The 14,430-nt window shown below is 42.5% G+C and overlaps 3 pseudogenes; all 3 read right to left on the bottom strand.

Moving 5' to 3' along the window:
• Nucleotides 1-255: 255 nt before the first annotated feature.
• Nucleotides 256-1,567, bottom strand: LOC141555964 (transformer-2 protein homolog beta pseudogene; annotated as a pseudogene).
• Nucleotides 1,568-7,255: 5,688 nt separating this feature from the next.
• Nucleotides 7,256-8,057, bottom strand: LOC141551513 (pre-mRNA-splicing factor 38A pseudogene; annotated as a pseudogene).
• Nucleotides 8,058-12,634: 4,577 nt separating this feature from the next.
• On the bottom strand, nt 12,635-13,810 carry LOC141551507 (pre-mRNA-splicing factor 38A pseudogene; annotated as a pseudogene).
• Nucleotides 13,811-14,430: the final 620 nt, after the last annotated feature.

The following is a 14,430-nucleotide window of genomic DNA, read 5'->3' as shown; positions in this document are numbered from 1 at the left end:
ATTTCCAATTTCTTGACACTACAAAAAGGGCTGCCACAAATATTTTCGCACATTTATTATCTTATGGGGATTCAGGCCTAGCAGTGGTATTGCTGGATCAAAGGATAAACACAGTTTGATAGCCCTTTGGACATAGTTCAAAATTGCTTTCCAGAATGGTTGGATCACTTCCCAACACCAATAATACATTAGTGTCTCAATTTTTCTAAATACTCTCCAACATTTGTCATTTTCCTTTTTAAATGAAGTTTTTGTACAATAGAAACTTCTCAGCCGTCAAAATTTAGACTGTAAAAAAATACATGCAAAACATACTTCTCTGAAAACACTTAACTTTGAACAAAGCACCAAACTACACAAATGCAGAATGAAAACAGCATTTCAACTCCACCAAAAGTAGTCTTCATAAAAGGTGTAAAAGTCACCGATTCACTAGGCACTGTTCACTTTCAAACAGGAGACAATAAAAAATGTTGTCCACAAAACAAAATCCCATTTCAGAAATCCACCATCTTCATGCTTTAATAGCGAAGAGGTGAATAAGATCGAGATCGAGATCGAGACCGTGACCTGTAACTACGATTGTAGTATGGGGAGGGTGATCGCTTCCTGTAAATCTGACCCCTGTCTTGGGCAGCTCTCCGCCCTCTTCCATCACCTCCTCTGTAAGATCTGCTGTAATAATCGCGATCATCACGGCCTCGGTGGTATCCTCGATGGTAGTAATCACGAAAGCGGGAACTGCCATAACTAGGTCTTCCCATGTAGATTCCAGGGGTTGGGCTGTGGGGTCTTTTTGTTATAGAAAACTCTACTCGGATCCTCCGGCCATCCACTTCCATTCCATTGGCGTGTTCTTTAGCTTCCTTGGCATCGTCCACATTCTCAAAGTAGACAAAGGCAAATCCCCGGGAGCGCCGAAACTTTTGGTCATACACAACGGACACATCTGCGATTGGGCCATATTTGGAGAAGACTTCTCGGAGCTCCCTCTCGGTGGTGTACAGACTCAATCCAAACACTCCGAGACAGCAGTTGGGCTCAGGAGTGGCCCGATTCCCAACGTGACGCCTCCGGGGAGACACTGGAGAGCGACTGTGGCTACGTCGCCTTCGGTAATCTCGACTGTACGACCTGCTCCGGGATGGGCTGTGGGAGCGGGAGCGAGAACGGGATCTAGTATAATGCCTTCGAGAACTTCTGGATCTCGATCGAGACTCAGACCTGGACCTCGACTTGGATCTGGAGCGCCAAGAATCTTCCTTGGAACGGGACCTTGCAGGGGTGTGCCTTGCAGATTCCCCAGATCCATGGGCACTGCCACTTCTGGAAGCGGACCGGGATTCCTCCTCGCAGTAGTTCTGCTCGCCGCTGTCGCTCATGGTGCCCCGGGCTGCCTCACTGCCCTCTCTTATCGTCGAATCCGCCTCCGTCTCCTCCATCCAAGACTGACCTCCCGCCATTGCCTCGGTGTCCCGCTCAGTCCCTGTTCCGGCACCAAAATGTCAAGTCCGGGCTAGCTCCTCTGAAGAGCTCAGAATCAGCCAGAGTCAGGATAAGCAAAGGTCCTCGCCCCACACTGGGTGCCAAATTGTAAAGTCCTGTTGTCTCGAGATTTGCGATCGTTCTCTGGTGAGCAGGTTTCCTGGGAGGCTTCTGGAGCCTCCAGCCAGAGCGAAGGTAGAATCTGGAATCCTCCTCTTCCTGAATCCTGGCTCCTTTTAACCTCGCAGAGAACTGGTTTGTGGGTATTCGACAGGTGTAAACTCCTTTAAAGCTGTAAACTCCTTTCAGAAGACTAAAGGTATAAACTCCTTTTAAAGGGATAACTAAAGGTGTGAATTGTTAGAGAATTGTTAAGTACTATGCTAAATTAGAGAACCGAGTTAGCACCTAGTAATCCTAACACAGAACAAGGGACTGGGTTCAGATCCTGCTGAGGTAGAAAGGGAGAAATGACAAGATTTGACTATGGATTGTTAGTTAGCTAGGAAGTATGTCAACCTCCCCGGCTTGTCACTGGCTAACAGCCCCAGGGACCTCCTTTTTCAGCACAGCATTGGAGGATCTTAAAGCACATGCCAGCTCCAAGACTATTAGGAGTGAAACATGAGCCTATCTCTGGCTCTCCAAGAGAAATCAGCTGCATATAAATGTCTTTTTCTCCTCCTGGCTGTATGGGCAAACTTTGTCTTTCAGCACAAAAGGTGAGAAAAGATAATTGTGATGGCCAATGAATTATTCAAATTCCCCATTTCACTTAGGCAGTCTAAGAATCAGAAGATAATCAAGTTGAATGAAGGAACCTAGAAGTGAAGTTCAGTGTATACTCTACACTGGGGAGACTTTAAGACTTTCAAGATTCAGCCTGGTGGTACCAGACTAAGAACTGGAAGGGCGACAATCAAATCTTACACATCAGAAAGTGACCATGACAGAAAAAGGGTGTTTCTATACAAGAGATATGATAGAGGAAGAAATCACAGGACTACTTTGATGGTTGGGGATATGCCAGGAGAAGGGGTGGGAATAGAGAGATTGAGGAGTTGGGAGTGACAGTTGAATTATGAACCTAGGTGCCTGAAAGGCCAATAATAAAGAAGTGAGGAAGTTTGGGGCTGGAACTGGGAATAATGAGTTCAGTCTCAAATATATTGAGTTTACATGCCAGTCTTGTATTTGGTAGATTGCCAAAGCCATGGTGTGGATTTCTGGTTAATGAGACCTTGAATGGTGTGTTAGGCAGAGAAAAGCTGAAGAATATATTCCTGAGGCTAGCAGGAGAAGGCACTGATACAGATCAGTTTAGCTCTACTGTCCCATCCTCAGGGGAGGTTATCCAGACATCATGTTACATCAAGTTCCTGAGACTTCTCTGCAGAGGTGTTGGGCAGCCTCACCATGCCATGGCTTTTCAGAAATACCAGCCATGCTCTAAGGTTAAATTCTCCCTATAAATTTATCTATGGCTTATCCCATGGCCACTACCTCTTTTGGGTCAGTCCACCATGACTGACATGCCTCTTTCTCCTGAACCCCCCATGCCATGTGCTATCTCTTCTAACTCCACAATGCTTCGCAAGCCCACGTCTCCTACCTAACTCTTTTTAAGATGCTAAGTCACTTTCAGGATTTAGCCTGCAAGAAAGGACATGCCCCAACCTCATAGGGTGCTCTCTTCTGAGTAGCTGTGACTTCCACTGAGGAACTTTTCTCTCATATATTCTATCATTCTATTTCATATTTACCATTCTAGGTGTCTATTGTCTATCACCTGTCTGTAACCTATTCTCTTAAATAAATAAATCTTTTGCTAAAGAGAATGGCCATTGTGATTGAATCCCAACTTTTGGTGCCTACTGTCTGGTATCTACATCAGGCACATCATGATTTTTTTTCTTTTGCTAAGGAAATTAGGGTTAAGTGACTTACTTAGGGTCACACAGCTGGGAAGTATTAAGTGTCTGAGGCCAAATTTGAACTCAGGTCCTCTTGACTTCAGGACTGGTGCTCTATCCATTATCTCACTTAGCTACCCCTGCCCTGAAAGGGGATTTTAAAAAAGATGTCCTCTGCTCTCCAGATAAAGCCTCATGTCTCTGACCCTTTTCTGGTCACAATGAGTGGTGGCTCTCTTGCTTATATTCCGATGCTGATGCTGACTTTGCTGGAAGCCCCCTTTCATAAGCTTCTGGCTGATTGTTTGGTGTACTTTGGGGCTAGAAGAATTCATTTGCCATAGCTTCTCATTGTATTTCATAATCAGTATTCATTTTGGTAGAATGTGTTTTTGCTGAAGTAGATAATGTGGGAACTGGGCTCTCTGCCTCACTGAGGCAGCCAAACTGTCCAGAAGTTTGAAACCACTTTTTTTAAGTGATAGTTCATGAGCCCTGACCAGTGTGCTTCTCATTTACTAATATCCTATAAATATATTTAGCTCTTAGCAAAGGCCTTTATTAAATATAATAAGAATAGTAAAAGAAAATATTCCCCTTATAAAAAATGGGGCATTTCCCTGAAAAAATACTCATAGAATCAAAGGGGAAGGTGAGTAAAGAGTGCAATGGTAGCAAAGCACCTTGTAGGGAACACTATGGCTAAGGCAACTTTCTGCTGACACTGCAGGACTCTGCATAGAATAGGTGCTAATACGCTTTATAAAATGGAGTTGAACTAACCTCCACATCGAGGTTGCCTATATGACATCCTTTTGCTAATCTTTCAATAATCCATGAAACGCCTAAAGTTCCCCCAAAGCCCCCAGACTAGTGCTGGACTACTAAAATTGGGCCACTAAAAGATTTTGTAAAATTCTCAAAGGTGATGCTGTGAATGTGCTGTGCTTGATACACCAGCAAATTTGGAAAACAGCAGTAGCCACTGGATTGGAAAAGATCAGTTTATATTCCAACTCTGAAAAAGGGCAGTGTCCAGGAATGTTCAAATTACTGAACAACTGGACTTATTTCCCATGCCAGCTAGGGTAAGGTGAAGATTTTGCTAGCTAGCCTTCAACAATATGTGACTTCAGAATTACCCAAAGAACAGGCTAGTTTTTAAAGAAGCAGATGAACTAGAGACCAAATTGCCAACAGTCATGATTGTAGAGAGAGCAGGGGAGTTCCAGAAAAGCATCTACTCCTGCTTAGTTGACTACACCATGTCTCTGATTGTGTACATCACAAGAAAATATGGCAAGTCATCAAAGAGAGGGGAAAACCTCTCACCTTCCTTGTCTCTTGACCTTCCTGCATGTGGGACAAGAAGCAAAATTTAAAACTGTACAGGAAATAACAAATTAGTTCAAGACTGAAAAAATGATCAATAGCAATACTATATGAGGATGTATTCTCATGTAAGTGGATATCTTCGACAATGAGAAGATTCACTTCTGTTCAAATTGATTAATGATGGACAGAATGAGCTACACCCAGAGAAAGAACATTGGGAAATGAATGTGGACTACTTGCATTTTTGTTTTTCTTCCCAGGTTATTTTTACCTTCTGAATCCACTTTTCCTTGTGCAACATGAGAACTGTACAAATCTGTACACATTTATTATATTTAAGATATACTTAACATGTATGAGACTGCCTGTTATCTATGGGAGGGAGTGGAGGGAGGGAAGGAAAAAGTTGGAACAGAACTGAGTGCAGGGGACAATGTTGAAAATTTACCCATGCATATGTTCTGTCTATAAAAAGCTATAATAAAAAAAATAGCTAGCTGTGTGAAGGAAAGAGGAGAAACTGGAAATATGGAACCTAAGTAAGAGGCTATTTTAATAGTCCAGTTGAGAGGTGCTGAGGATCTACTGGTAGAATGTTTTGATGAGTGAATAAAGGAAAGGATGAATGAAAAACAATGAATGAGTGGATGAGTGGATGAGCTATGAATTTTAAAGATATTTCCTAATATCATCTTACAGTTTTTATCTCTAGTAGAAAAAAATAAGTTGTTTCTGTAGGGCTTAAAAAGAGAACATGTGTTTGTTGTGTTTTGTTTTATTTTGTTTTTAACCACTTCCTTCTCATCCATATTACATGCTATTTTAAGGTTATGCTGCTTGGCCCAGATCTATATTCTCATATTGTACTACTGCTATTATTTGCTGCTCTTCAATAGCTGAAAAGAACATTTACACCTTTGTTTTTGAGCACCTGGTTCTGAAAACCAACCAGGTTTACTTGAGTTGTAAACATATAGGTACAATAGTCTATGCCAAGAAAAACAAAACAAAACAAAACAAGCAGATTCCTAGGTTTTAAATGTATTTTTATCAGCAGTTGACCTTTAATTGGAGTGAGATGGACTACTTTATGACATATAATAATATGCACTATATATGTGTGTGTTTGTATGCATATATATTAAACAACAAGTTATGTCTGGTATACAATAGTTATAATTATAATCATTTGCTCAAGTGATACAATAAATATATTGAAAACTATTATATATCATACTCAGGTTTCCTTACATGAGGTTGCTAGAGTTTATTTTTAAAGGCTAAAAGTGCTTTCACATATGAGTAAAAGTATACAGAAGATGGAGATAATGATTAAACTTTCAGGCAGCTATGCAGTTCTCTCTCCTTAAAGATACTTGGGTTTGATCCATCACCCTCAGGGATTTTTTCCTCCATTTTTTTCTTGAGTTCTCTTCTGTGTGTTTTTATTTTAAATAGATTTGATAAACATTTTCTGTTTTTACATAGGCTGCATTTTCTCCTTTATTCAACAGTGTGCTGGTAAAATATTCAACAATCAGCTTGCGGGATGGAAGGGATGGAGGAAAATATATACAGTTCACAATTTTAAGTTTAAACAGCATTATTAACATTTTCCCATCACTTTCTTAAGCTTAGAAAACCAACAAAACAATACATCAAGCCCTGATTTGTAGTATTTGCTGTTTTCCCAAGGTGTAGATGTTTTCACTGAAAACATAACAGCTTGGTTGAAGCTAGCTCCAGCAGACATTGTTTGTGTCCATGTTCTCTACCCTCCCAGAGAATCACACCTTATAATGAAAAAAAAAATCATCAAGTCAATCAACACATCCAAAAAAAAAAAAAAATCTAACATTATAGTCAATGTTCCACACTTATGGGCCACCCCCATCTTTGCAAAGAATTTAGGACAAGTGTTTTCTCATATATTTTCCTTGGGGAACAAGCTTGTTCTTTATTATTTCACAACATTCAGTTTCTAATGTTTTATAGTTCTTTCCATTTACATTGGTGTAATCATTGGATACATTGTTTTCCTGGCCCTGCTTAATTTATTTTGCTTCAGTTCATATAAATCTTGCAGTGCTTCTTTATATTCATTGTGTTCGTCAATTCTTAGAGCACCTAAATATTCTGTTCCATCACTTAATAAAGTTCTTTTTTTTATCACCCACCCCCCAAAAAAAAAGATTGAAAAAGGAATACAACAAGGCTTTATATTGTCAGTTTATTTATTTAACATTAATGCTTTCACACTCCAGGAGACTAAGGGTTCGAGGTACATGACTTAGCACAATCTACTATTTTTGTGATTTTTCTTCAGCACTTCAGAGCATTTTGAATGGCTTTGTGTCTTTGGCTTGACTAATGGCGTAGGGACTTTGATAAGGAACAGTAGTACAGTATTTTAGATCCGCTCCGCTGGGATCAGAACCTATCAGAGAACACCTGCGCGTCGACACCCGCCCCAAGCCGGGGATCTACTCCGAGCCCGACACAGGCTGCGCAGGGATTGGCTTTTAGAACAACATCGGCACCGCGTAGGGAACCGTCTCGGAGCTCGGGCTGGACTCTCTTGGGCTCCTGCTGTGACATCCTTCCTGACTGGGAACTATCTTCCTCCTTTTTGAAGACGGGTACTCTCTTTCCTCGTTCGGCCGTTTTAGGGAGGCGCTGTCGCTTTGCAGAAGATGATAGCCGGGTGGATTCGTTTCTAGCTGGTCTTGGTCCATCTCTTCTTCCTCACTGGACTTCACATCCTCCATTTCCTCCCCCGAGTCGCTGATTTGAAGTTCCAGTGAGCCAAGTTCTTCTAGCATATGGTCCTTCTGGAGCCGGGGCAGGATGATACCACGACCCGATCACTGTGAGCAGTTCATCAATAAAGTCATCTACGCGTATGACTTCAAAGTCTCCGTTTCGGTTCTGGATCCTAATTTTTCGATCATCATTGTACAGAGGTTCCAGATAGTTGTAGCAGTCCATGGCCGTGCCTGTCACCTCATATAGAAGGCGCCCAAAACTCGGACATACTTGAAATATACATTTTTAATGAATTCAATGATGAGGTTCTTCTCTGGTTGTATCTGCAGCATTTCAAGGTCAGGCAGAGGAATGGCGTTGGCTTCATATCGCTGCCATAGACACCCCCACAGACCTCAGGTCCACGGCTTTGTTCCCGAGCAGCTCAGCTGTGAGCCCCAAGCACTCCTCCTTCCAGTACTTGGACTCGTAAATTCGAGTCCGGATTTTCTTCTCTACTAAGTATTGCAGGTCAGTGCCCTGCATGTGGTGGGCGTCGTTCACTGGGCGGTGGGCCATCTTGGGCTAATCTCTCCCTTTCAGTGCAACAAGACCGCTGCGGACAGGGAAGGATCAAGAGAAAGTCCCTCCTTTCTCCTTTCTCCTCCTTTCCCCTTTCTCCTTTCTTCTCCTTTCCCCTTTCCCCTTTCTCCTTTCTTCTCCTTTCCTCTTTCTTCTCCTTTCCCCTTTCCCCTTTCTCCTTTCTTCTCCTTTCCCCTTTCTCCTTTCTTCTCCTTTCCCCTTTCTCCTCCTTTCCCCTTTCCCCTTTCCCTTTTCTTCTTTCTCCTTGAGCACCAGCAGCTTTCCAGCCTGCAGTCTCTCTCTCTGGAAAAGCCTTCGGAGAGAAGCTCTTTATATATACCCTGCCAAGGCTTGCAGATGTGTGAGCTCAGCCAAGGAAAAAGCTTCACACTTTGGGAAGGTATCACCTGGAGTTCACACCTGCTTAAGTGTCTAATCCCTCCTTACCTGGGTTGTTAACTCGACTCTCTCTGATTGCCTCAACCAATGGTAAAGCTGCAATTGAGCCAGATCCTCTCCTTTACAAGCCAATGATGTTCTGAAGAATGGAACTTGCAAGTTGTTTAGGTGAGAGGATGTTAATAATATTTCTAAGGCTCAACTTTCAAAATGGCTGAAAAGAGAATGCTACCTTTTTTTCTCTTAGATCAGCTCTTAGATAAGGGGCAGAGCCAAGATATCACCTGGAGTCCACACCTGCTTAAGTGTCAACCCCTCATTACCTGGGTTGTCAACTCGACTTTCTCTAATTGCCTCAACAAATGGTAAAGCCAGATCATCTCGTTTACAAGCCAATGATCTTCTGAAGAAAATCAATTGCAAATTGTTTAGGTGAAGAGATGTTAATAATATTCTTAGGGCTCCACTTCAAAAGAGGTTGAGTTAGGTGCCCATCAGTTGGGGAATGGCTGAATAAGTTACGATGGATGAATGTTATGGAGTATTATAGTTTTATAAGAAACAATTGGCAGGATGATTTCAGAATGGTCTGGGGAGACTTATATGTTTTTTTTTAATAATTTAATTTTTATTTAATTTTATAATTATAACTTTTTTTTTGACAGTACATATGCATGGGTAATTTTTTACAACATTATCCCTTGCACTTACTTCTATTCAGATTTTTTCCCTTCCTCCGCCAACCCCCTCCCCCAGATGGCAGGCAGTCTTATACATGTTAAATATATTACAGTATATTCTAGATACAATATATGTGTGTAGAACCAAATTTTTTGTTGCACAGGAAGAATTGGATTCAGAAGGTAAAAATAACAGTTTACACTCATTTCCTAGTGTTCCTTTTCTGGATGTAGCTGATTCTGTCTATCATTAATCAATTGGAATTGGATTAGCTCTTCGGGGAGACTTATATGAATGCTGAGTGAAATGAGCAGAACTAGGAGATCATTATATACAGCAACAGCAAGATTATATGAGGATCAATTCTGATGAATGTGGCTCTTGTCACCAATGAGTTAGTTCAGATCAGTTCCAATGGTCTCATGATGAAGAGTCATCTGCACCCAGAGAGAGGACAGGGGGAACAAAATGTGCATCGCTGTATTTTCACCTTTTTGTTGTTGTTTTCTTACATTTTGTTTTCTTTCTCCTTTTTTCCCCCTTTATGATTGTTCTGATGCAGCATGTTATTTGTGGAAGTATGTATAGAGGAATTATATGCCTTTAACACATTGAATCACTTGCCAACTGGGGGATGGGAAGGAAAATATTAGAACCAAGATTTTGTAGGGATGACATTTGAAAATTATCCATGTCTATATTTTGAAAATAAAAAGTTTTAATTAACAAATATTCCATACCAAAAAGAAATATCAGTTATTTCCCTGAGGTTAAATTCTCCCTATAGGTGTATTTATGGCCCATTCCATGGCCCCTGCCTCTTTGCAGTCAGTCCACCCTAACATTCTGCCTCATGGTATCTTTCTCCTGAACCTCCCTCATGCCATGCAGTATCTCTCCTAACTCTCTATGCTTCTCAACCCACTTCTCCTCTTTACACCTTTAGTACCTTTTTAAGGTACTAAGTCCTTTTCAAGATCTAGCCTGCCAGGCTTTTGCCAAAGAGAAGACTGGCCATTGTGAATTCTTCACATAACTGAATCCCAGCTTTTGGTGCCTACTGACATCTGGTGTCTCCATCAGCCACATCAAGATTGACAAGGATCTTTTTATTAAGTTACCCTCTGCTCTCCAGATAAAGCCTTATAGGCTCCTTTTGTCTCTAGCTCTTCTCTGGCGATAATGAGTGGCGGCTCTTTTGTTGTATGTTCAGATGCTGACTTTGCTGGAGGTCCCATTTCATGAGCGTCTGGCTGATGGTTTGGTGTACTTTTGGGATAGAAGAATTTACTTGCTGTAATTTCCCATTGGATTTCTTCAACATTATTGATTTTGGTGGAATGTTTGTGTTTTTGCTAAAATAATGTGGAAACTAGGCTGTCTGCCTCACTGAGGCAGCCAAATTGTCCAGAAGTTTGTTTAGAAGTTTAAAGCCACATTTTCCTGAATGATAGTTCATGAGCCCTGACCAGTGTGCTTCTCATTTACTAATATCCTATAAATATATTTAGCTCTTAGCAAAGGCCTTTATTAAATACAGTAAGAATAGTAAAAGAAAATATTCCCCTTATAAAAATGGGGCATTTCCCTGAAAAAAATACTCAGAATCAAAGGGGAAGGTGAGTAAAGAGTGCAATGGTAGCAAAGCACCTTGTAGGGAACACTATGACTAAGGCAACTTTCTGCTGACACTGCAGGACCCTGCATAGAGTAGGTGCTAATACGCTTTATAAAATGGAGTTGAACTAACCTCCACATCGAGGTTGCCTATATGACATCCTTTTGCTAATCTCTCAATAATCCATGAAACTCCTAAAGTTCCCCCAAAGCCCTCAGCCTAGTGCTGGACTACTCAAATTGGGCCACTGAAAGATTTTGTAAAATTCTCATAGGTGATGCTGTGAATGTGCTGTACTTGATACACCAGCAAACTTGGAAAACAACAGTAGCCACTGGATTGGAAAAGATCAGTTTATATTCCAACCCTGAAAAAGGGCAGTGTCCAAGAATGTTCAAATTACTGAACAATTGGACTCATTTCCCATGCCAGCTAGGGTAAGGTGAAGATTTTGCTAGCTAGCTTTCAACAATATGTGACCTCAAGTACCAAAAGAGCAGGCTAGTTTGTTTTTTTTAATAGTTTTTATTTATCAGATATATACATGGGTAGTTTTACAGCATTGACAATTGCCAAACGTTTTGTTCTAATTTTCCCCCTCCTTCTCCCCCCCCCCATGGCAGGTTGACCAATACATGTTAAATATGTTAAAGTATACCTTGAATACAATATATGTATACATGTCCAAACAGTTGTTTTGCTGCACAAAAGGAATCGGACTTGAAACAGTGTACAATTAGCCTGTGAAGGAAATACAAAATGCAGGTGGACAAAATCAGAGGGATTGGGAATTCTATGGAGTGGTTCACACTCATTTCCCAGAGTTCTTTCGCTGGGTGTAGCTGGTTCAGTTCTTTACTGCTCTATTGGAACTGATTTGGATCCTCTCATTGCTGAAGAGGGCCAAGTCCATCAGAATTGATCATCATATAGTATTGTTGTTGAAGCGCATAATGATCTCTAGCAGGCTAGTTTTTTTTTTTAATTTTTTATTATATATATATATATATTTTATAATATTATCCCTTGTATTCATTTTTCCAAATTACCCCCCCTCCCTCTATTCCCTCCCCCCGACGACAGGCAATCCCATACATTTTACATGTGTTACAATATAGTCTAGGTACAATACATGTGTGCGAATATCATTTTCTTGTTGCACAATAAACATTAGAATCCGAAGGTACATGCAACCTGGGCAGACAGATATTAGTGCTAACAATTTTCATTCCCCTCCCAGTGTTTCTTCTCTGGGTGTAGCTACCTCTGTCCATCATTGATCAACTGGAAGTGAGTTGGATCTTCTTTATGTTGAAGATTTCCACTTCCATCAGAATACATCCTCATACAGTATTGTTGTTGAAGTGTACAGTGATCTTCTGGTTCTGCTCATTTCACTCAGCATCAGTTGATTTAAGTCTCTCCAGGCCTCTCTATATTCCTCCTAGCAGGCTAGTTTTTAAAGAAGCGGATGAACTAGAGACCAAATTGCCAACAGTCATGATTGTAGAGAGAGCAGGGGAGTTCCAGAAAAGCATCTACTCCTGCTTAGTTGACTACACCACGTCTCTGTGTACATCACAAGGAAATATGGCAAGTTCTCAAAGAGAGGGGAAAACACCTCAAACTTCAGAAGATGTTGTAGATTTCATATGTTATATACCCTACATCTTCTGAAGTTTGAATGTATTTAAGTTAAATAAATTGACAATATAAAGCCTTGTTGTATTCCTTTATTACTTTACTTAGACCTTTCCGGGAACTTTAAGTGTCTCCTTTGTTTCATTGATATGGTTGATGGCCAGGAATCTGATAAGGAATAATGGCTCAATACTTCAGTTCTGCTCCAAATCTGCCAACAGTGATTAGCCGGGGACTATCTCTGCTCCCGGGACCGGCTTCGCGCCCGGGACCGGCTTCGCGCCCGGGACCGGCTCCGCGCCCGGGACCGGCTCCGCGCCCGGGACCGGCTCCTCGCCCGGGACCGGCTCCCCGACCGTGACCGTTTCCGCGCCCGGGACCGGCTCCGCACCCGGGACCGGCTCCTCGTCCGGGACCGTTTCCGGGACCGGGACCGGCTCCGCGCCCGGGACCGGCTCCGCACCCGGGACCGGCTCCTCGTCCGGGACCGGCTCCGCTCCCGGGACCGGCTCCGCGCCCGGGACCGGCTCCGCGCCCGGGAACGGCTCCCCGCCCGGGACCGGCTCCCCGACCGTGACCGGTTCCGCTCCCGGGACCGGCGCCTCGCCCGGGACCCGCTCGGCGTTCTTGATCGAGTCCTGTAGTGTCTTGAGCTCCTCCTGTGACATCTTTCCCGACTGCGGGCTCTCTTCCTCCTTTTTGGAGACCGGCTCTCGCTTCCCCTGGAGAGCCGTTTAAGGGAGTCACTGTCCGGGTCTCTGTAACGTTGCCGACAATGATACCGGGATGGCTTCATTTCTAGTTGTTCTTCATCCTTCTCTTCTTCCTCAGTGGAGTTCCCATCCTCCATTTCCTCCTCCAAGGTGCTGACTCGAAGCTGCAGAGAGTTAGTTTGTTCCAGCACATGGCGCTTCTGGAGCCGGGGCAGGATGATATCACAGACCCGCTCACCGCGGAGCAGTTCATCGACAAACTCATCTACGTGTATGGATTCAAAGTCTCCGTTTCGGTTCTGGATCCTAATTTTTCGATAGTCATTGTACAGAGGTTCCAGATAGTTGTAGCAGTCCATGGCTGTGCCTGTCAACCTCATATACAAGGCCCCCAACAAGCGGACATACTTGAAATCTTCATTTTTAATGAATTCAAATACTATATCCTTCTCTGGCTGTATCTGCAGCATTTTCAAGGTCAGGCAGAGGAATGGTGTTGGCTGGATGTTGGGGCCAAAGACACCCCCCACAGACCTCAGTTCCATGGCTCTGTCCACGACCAGCTCAGCGGTGAGCCCAAAGCACTCCTCCTTCCAGTACTTGGACTCGTAAATTCGAGTCCGGATGATTTTCTCCACCAAGAATTGCGGGTTGGTGCCATGAATGTGGTGAGCATCCTTCGCTGTGCGGTTGGCCATCTTAGGCTACTCACTCCCTTTCCGTGCAACAAGACTGCTGTGGACAGGGAAGGATAGAGAGAAATTCTCTCCTTTCCCCTTGAGAGCCAGCAGGTTCCTGCCCCGAAATCTCTGTCTCAAAATGCCCTCTGAGAGAATCTCTCTATATATCTTGTCAAGGTTTGTAAATGACATCAGCTCACCCGAGGAAAAGCTTCACACTTTGGCAAGATATCGCCTGGAGTTCACACCTACTTAAGTGTCAATTACTTCGATTGTCAACTCTACTTTCTCTGATTGCCTCAACCAATGGTAAAGCTGTAACTGAGCTAGATCATCTTTTTAACAATCCTAAGATCTTCTGAAGAACATGACTTACAAATTGTTTTAGTGAATAGATGTTAATTATATCCCTAGGGCTCAAATTTCAAAATGGCTGAGAGGGGAATGCTACATTTCTTTCTCTTAGATCGGCATTTAAATAAGGGGCAGAGCCAAGATGCAGAGGAATCAAAGTGGAGGTCTCCCAATATTCCCCTACAACGACTTTAAAATAATGCTTCAAATCCATGGTTTCTTATAAAATGATAAGGATAAAAGATTAAAAATAAGAATATTTTAGATATCAATGAGTTGAATTT

The sequence above is a fragment of the Sminthopsis crassicaudata genome, chromosome 1, assembly GCF_048593235.1.
Source record: "Sminthopsis crassicaudata isolate SCR6 chromosome 1, ASM4859323v1, whole genome shotgun sequence".
Classification (NCBI taxonomy): domain Eukaryota; kingdom Metazoa; phylum Chordata; class Mammalia; order Dasyuromorphia; family Dasyuridae; genus Sminthopsis; species Sminthopsis crassicaudata.
The sequence above is the reverse complement of the archived record's forward strand: the minus strand, read 5'-3'. Positions and strand labels throughout refer to the sequence as shown.